Here is a 7422-nt window from a genome sequence, read left to right as displayed (position 1 = left end):
CCCTTTTGAAACTTGGCATGCCAGAACTGACATGTCTTACAGAGGCAGCAGGTAACATAATTTAGACTTGTTGTAATTCCTTAACCAAGAGAAAATCAAAGGAGGAAAACGGGGGTTAAGTGAATGGTCCCAACATTTGAGGCCAGATTATACAAGTGTTCAGTTATTAGGAGTTTCCACCGAGGCACTAAGCTATTTTTTGTGAAGCTGCCAGCACACTTGGGTAAAATCCTGGCCCCATCAAAGTAAATAACCTGGCCTCAGACTTTCACCCTACATACTGATTCCTCTTTTAAAAACCCAGCCATTCATTTTGGTGCCTGGATAAGAGTTCAACTCCTTTGAAAATCTCGCTTTTAACTGTCATGTGGTTCTAAATCTGGAAAGAGGCAGTAAAAACTTCTATCACATCTCAGATTGTCAAGTTTAACGTCACAAATCATATGAACATTCTATTTATCTCGAGCACCACTTTTAAATAATCCACTTTTTATCTTGTTTGTCAACACTGTGTTTGATGGCCAGAAAGATTTACCCGAACTGCAAACATTATTGGATACCTACTGTTCCTCTGTAGTACCTTGGGGGGGATTCAAAACTGGCCAGCTTAGATCTCTGTACTTCAAAGGATTTCCCCTGAAACCTTGTTTACAGCATAAGCAGAAAAACAAGGTCCCATTCCCCTTTTGTACTACTATTAACCACATGAAAGTGCAACACTTCACTAAATAATTCCTCCCCGACATACACACAGACAGTCACCACTGCCAGCTAAAATGGGTCAATTGCTTCCATTTTAGCATGTTAATTTAACACCACAGAAACCTGATACAGTGAGAGATAAGAATGTTTTACAGTAATTTCTGTCTCCACCCCCTACTTCTCACCTCAGCTCTTTCACATTTTGCCAGAGCTGTGTGGCAGGATGCAGTGATGCCTACAGCATATACAAGATTGCCTAGACAAGAGACATTATGTACTTTTCCTTACGTTAATGTCTTGCATGTGCCAGCTACAAGGATAGTTCTTCAGTAGTAAATCACAGGATTTGTAGTCACATCTATTATTTTAGTTGCATGTTATGCTGGTTAATGAGAGCTTTGAACTCATGGGTGACCTTCAGTCTAGCAAAGTATACAATGAGATGCATGAAAAGAGAAAATCACAATGACTTTCAGGAGGGCATGAGTATTTTCTTGTAACTAAATCATAAGACAAAAAAGTCATAGTATGCCTTTTGTAGGTGGAGAATTGCAGGGTTTCTAATATTTTTTGTTCTGTTATGAGGAATTTTCCACAGTTTAGGCAATTCAGATTTACCTACGTTAGCTTGCATCAAGGTTACATTGGTCACATTCCCCTCAGACACAATTAAAAAATAGTTTCTCTTCAGTGGCATATGAAGTGAAGTGAGCCTAAATGGATCACATTATTTTTCACTTTCATAACTACATGTACAATTGATCTATTCACACATGCAGTCCAAGTTGGAACCAGCTGTTCTCATGAGAAAAGACATACGATTTGTCACCCAACTATGATTCGGCCTGATGCTCCTATTCTAGTGGTGTACAGGCAACCCCCACTTAACACGGTTTCACTTGCACTATTTTGCTATAGCACTCATTTAAAATTAATACCCAATTTCACTTAACACTGAGCCAGTTTCACTATAGCGCTTAGTGAAGCAGCAGCAGAGGCAAGAAATGGTGAGTGGCAGCGAGTGGGTGGGCAGGCATGAGCTTGGGGCCGCATTAGTGCCACAGGGCCAGGGCCAGTAGGGGCCCAGGGAGGGGCAGCAAGAGTAGGGAGGGTGTGGAGAAGTGGTAATGGGGTGGGGAGAAACAGTGGTGGCAAGAAGCAGCAAGTTGGGGGGGCAGGCATGAGTATGGGGCCCCCTCCAGAGTGCCGGAGCCAGCAGGAGCGTGGGCCGTGGGCTGGCACGTGGGGCCGGAGCAGCTGGCAGGTGGGGGGGGTGGGAAGAAGTGGTGGCGGGGAGAAGCAGTGTGTGTGGGGCCCCATGGTGCAGGAGCCAGCAGGAGCGCAAGCTGTGGGTTGGCACATGGGGCCGGAGTGGCTAGCAGGCAGGTGGAGGGGTGGGGAGAGGTGGCAATAATGGTAAGAAGCTACGGTAAGAAGCAGCAGTAACCAATTATTTCTATTTACGTTAATGCCTACGGAGAAATGAGTTTTGCTTAACGCAGTTCCGCTTAATGCTCAGTTTTCCTGGAACCAATTAAAAGCGTTAAGCGGGGGTTATATTCAAATATAGGTACTTAAGTCATTCAGGCCACCTTTTTACTTCTACTAGGCAAGGATACAAAACATACTGTGGCAATGTGACCAGAGCAACAGTGTTTAACAATTAGCAACCATAACTCATCAACATTTCAGTATGCTAGCCTTTCAATTTTAAATTGAAAAAAAGAGAATTATATTTGATCTTAACATTGTGTAGATGCAAACACCATACTGAGAACACAAGTGCTGCTAATGCTACTCAGGCTGCATCTACAAGAGACGCTTACTGCACGGTAGCTCATTACTACTGCGCAGTAGCTCATTACTACTGTGCAGTAGCATCACCGGGCACAAACTGTGATGTGATGCTACTGCACAGTAGTAATGAGCTACTGAGCAGTAGTAATGAGTTACTGTGTAGTAAGCATCACTAGGCAACTGTGTCAGGACACTACTCTGTAGTAACACCGGTTACTGTGCAGTCATTTAGTACTTGGCTATGCAAGTGTCTCATGTAGATATGGCTTCAGACAGCTATATGAGACTTTGCCAAATAACTGTTCCCTCTCAGGTAGTTATTTTACCTGTATTTCCATTCTATCTGTAGATTCCTTACTGGGTACTGAATGAGCTTGGTTGGTTTGCCTGCTTTTTTTTTTTAACCACTGCAAGTTTGAGAATGAAAAACATTGGTAATCTTAAGCGCTAGATATTGATTTTTACATGGCCCTCTGTAGGGGTGAAATGGAGCCACACTGCTCCCGAAAGGAACACCACAAGAAATTGTGTTCCCTGATGTCACTTTGCTATATTAGGATAATGCAGATTGCTCTTCTTGGAGTGTTGGACTCTTGCATACAGCAGTGGAAGGGGAAACACATGTCCCCCACATACTCTTTTTAAGACATTTTGTTTGCCAAGAGGGAGAAGAAAATGAAAAATAAAGTCCACTGTCTCCCTGAAGGAATAATAGATTCATGTGGGTTACACTAAGAAGTCTTTGTTTATAAAAGATTGTCACAGTTTCCATTACCAGTTTTCAAGGAGTGGAACTATTCATAACTAATTCTATAAAACCAGAACATTCTTTTATGGTTTTATTAACTGCATGTAAAATCATCATTTAAAAGGGAAGCTTTGGGGGGGGTTTTTTGGTAAGATCAAAATATGCACTTAAGTCACAGGGTTACAAAATCTAAATGTAGGTCTGTTAGATAACCTTTAAAGAGCTTTGCAAATTCAGTTTTCTAACTCCGATTCCTGTTGTCACCTACAGATTTCTCTAACTTGAAGGGGAAATGGAATTTTAATGACCTAGCTTGGTTGATCTAGTATATCTTCTATTTGTGAGTTTACACACTTTTCATAAGCCAACATTTTTTTAAGGTTGGTTGAGTTATAGGTATTGTTTTTCTTTGATATTTAGCAGTAATGATACACCAAATGGAGTGCCTGACCCAGTTCCTACAGAGACCAGTGGAAATTCCTCCCCTTTCAATAACAGAATTTAAGGCTACGGGGCCCCACTGGGGACAGTCTTTGTCAGCAAGGGGGAGAACACCAGCTGTGCCAACACAGACCTTTCCATTGTGTCACTTTTACTGCTGTCATCTGCTTCACTGCTGCTTCAGCCACCACCAGTCACTTGCCATGCCACCACTCCTCCCTCATCACCAGATCTGGATCTGGCCATGAGGACACCTGCAGTCTAAATCCAGTTTTGAGGGAGATGAACTTGACACCCCTGGACTACAGCAAAGGTAGTACTACTTATCACTTGCCAAGATGATCATTCTGTGGTGTAAATGCAAACTAGGACTACTTCAGTGCTTCTAGTCTTATAAGGCATTTCCACAGTTTCTCCACGGTGCCTAGAAAGACAGACAATTTCTGTCCCGGTTAACTTAGGCAGCATACAAACATTCATATAATCTGGGAGATGTCTCTCAGGTTTTGTATCCTGATAGAAAAACATACGCTGAGCTTTGTTCACAGACATTTGAGTGCTGAAGCCCTGAAGAACAAAAAGCTTGCAGGGCTGATGCTGTGCAGCTGGGAGCTGGGGAGAAGGAGGGGGATGGAGGCTCTCTGCACACATCTCAGCAGGCTCTGCAGGATCCCTAAGAATTCCTCTCATGGTCCATCTTGCTACAAGACAAAAACATGAAATGTGCCCCAGAAATCTTACTAACTCAAAGGAATGAGTGCAGCACCAGTGAGAAAATAACTCAGGTCTGGCTTTGCCATGCCACTGCCTACGTCCAGATTAGGTTAACCTAGGTGGCCATATGTTGATCGCTTGAATTATCTCTGCAGTGAAGACATACTTTACAAGCAAATGGAAGCTTTATTATAAAAAACTACAGCAGAATTCTCTACTTGCGGGATGTGCCTCACTCACCCTGAGCCATGTGTGAAGGACTAACTTGGAAGGACAGCAAATTGAGGAGGCATCTATCAACATTATGATTTAGTAGACAAAAGGGAAGGGATGAAAATTAAGCCCTCTTCAGAAAAATGGGAAAGTGTGTTTTCATCCCTTCCCTTTTGTCTACCAAATCATAATGGGAAGGGATGAAAACGCACTTTTCCATTTTTCTGAAGAGGGCTTAATTTTCAAAAGCTTGGGAATATTTGGCAATTCTATCATCCTCTTTTAAGCACCAGGGCCAGAGAAAGGGAATCTGCAAGAGACTAGTTAAACAAAACATTTAAGTTCTGCTATTTTTTTAAGGTTACTGCAAAACAGTGACCATCAACACAGCTTCTGGCTGTAAATGCAATCCTTTAAATGCAATTCAACAATGTATAAATTCCAAACAAATTTGCATGAACAGAGTGGCTCTTTTACCTCCATAACAACATTTCTTGCTGCCGGCACCTATACATATGACGTCTTTCTTGTGTCAATGTACTCAACCCCTTTTCTAAGATTCTGAGACTCGCTATATACCCAATGGCAGTCCCTCTGATCCTGAAAACATTTCAGCCCCATCTGCCCCCTGTGTGTTTCTGCCACATAAAGCCCCACTCTTGAGTGGGAGATCCTAGTTCTTGTCAATGGAGGCATCTGCAATGTGGACATAGGGTTTGTATGCGTCTGTGAACTGAAAATTAAAAAAAAAAGAAAAGATGTACCTATATTGCACAGGCAAATGGCAATTTTGAGAGCTATTAGGAATGCAAGTGAATTTGAATGTTTTTCAACAAGTAATTTACAATAGCTGAATGAAGGCACTGAGTGAGAGGGGAAATAGTGTGGGGACATAGTGCTTTTTTACCTGTAAAGTACCACATCCATCCAGGTTTATCTTAAACTGGTTTTGGCTATTTTGAAAGCCATTTATGTGCACTGAATTTCTGTTGTGTTACAGATTTGAATCCAGTTTCTGATCATTTATACCGGTTTATGTGTAATTTCTGTCCCTAACCTTAGATAACATGGCTGCTCTGAGCTGCAGAGCCAGAAGGCAAGCTCTCAAGAAGCTTGCCAGGCAGGCAGAATGGAAACTTGCCTGTCACTTCAAGAAAGTTAGTCAAAAATATACATTTCTGTGAACATGTTAGTTTTGGCGAATCAGCATTTTCCCTACAAAATAATTTTTCATCAGAAGTGTTCTGACCAGCTCTATTTAGGAGTGCTGCACAATGGTATCCCAATGGGATTTAATGCACTTATCAGGGTTTGAAATTAAACCAGCAATGAAAGTATAATGGTAAACAGACTATAAATCACTTATTTTTAAAGTTATTCAAATTGGTTTCCAATACTCTAGTTTTATGAATTTGTTGTTTTGGGTTTTTTGGGATAAATTGCAAAGTTGAAGATCCATATAATTTTATATTTTACTGTAAAATCTAAAATGAAATGAGAAACAAGCAACAGTAACAGATTTTATGAACTTTAAATGAGAATATTTAAAATATGATGTCAAAGCACATAAAATAATACACTGAAATAATCAAATCTGAAAACTCCCTCCAGCAAAGTGGCTTCTGTACTCTCCCTGAGCCCACACAATGGTATGCTGCCTGCAACAATGCAAACCAAAGTAAGTGTGCATGTGTGTGTGTGTGTGTATGCGCGTGCACATCTATACCTCTCACTCAGTCATTAACATGATTTATGGCCATTCATTTCTTATGACAGATACTGGCAGAGTTTACCTTGAGGATTCGTACTTCTACTTTTTTCAGTTTACTTTTCAACACATCACTAATTACTTTCCCTAGTCTGTAATCCTCAGTCCACACTCCCAAACCTGTTTCCCTCCAGACACTTGTCACCCCATGCTATTGTCCATCATTTGTTGCCCTTATGTAATATAATAAATTCATTATCTATTAAGTGTTCTTGACTAAGATGCCCTTATTTTATTCCTGATAATAGGAACCCTTAGGATAACACTTACGATTAGATAGCATTCTGTATGCAGATCCCTTAAATAAACTGGATAACTGAGACCATTTTGATTATACTTTTGGTCAGAAATTAAACTTCAAAAAAATAAGAATTGATTATTTTCTAAATCATTTGATAGGGTAATGATAACATGATATAATTAAACTACCATTTTCTAGTTTTATGTTTGGACCAGATCCCAGGACCTAAAAGAAATGCTCCTCATTTTCAGATTCCTCAGAAGTTTACAATGAAACTTATGTTCTTTATAGCATAGGAAATAATTTTCCTTATCATCAGTATTATGCATGTATTCAGCTTCTTATACATATTGTAATATTAATTTAAAATCTGTATGTTAAATGGATACTCCTATATCACACCCCTAACAATGATCAGATTTTGAATTCTTTTTCTGTTTGATGAAGTTATATAACTGAAGTTCACACAAACAAGCTGTACATGTAGGGGTTAACATCTTGACCTCTTCAGTTCATCTGTGTTCTTAATGTGAAAGGGTCTCTTTGCCCGCTCTGCTGGTACAAGCTGCAGCTAATCTTTGATGAAACAGAGTGACATTTTACCAATCTCAATAACACCTGGTAAGTGCCTCCTGTTGACAGTAGTACTGTGTTTTAATGAACAAATAAATGGCTTATCTACCATTCTTGGCAAGAAAACCCCAGCTATTGAGGCAAAGCACCAGCTCTCCCAGTGTTACTTGGGCTAATTGACTCCTTGGATGAAGTTAAATCACACTATCCCCAGTGGGATGTATG

The sequence above is a fragment of the Alligator mississippiensis genome, chromosome 3 (assembly GCF_030867095.1).
Source record: "Alligator mississippiensis isolate rAllMis1 chromosome 3, rAllMis1, whole genome shotgun sequence".
In the NCBI taxonomy this organism is placed as follows: domain Eukaryota; kingdom Metazoa; phylum Chordata; order Crocodylia; family Alligatoridae; genus Alligator; species Alligator mississippiensis.
Note: the sequence above shows the minus strand (reverse complement) of the source record.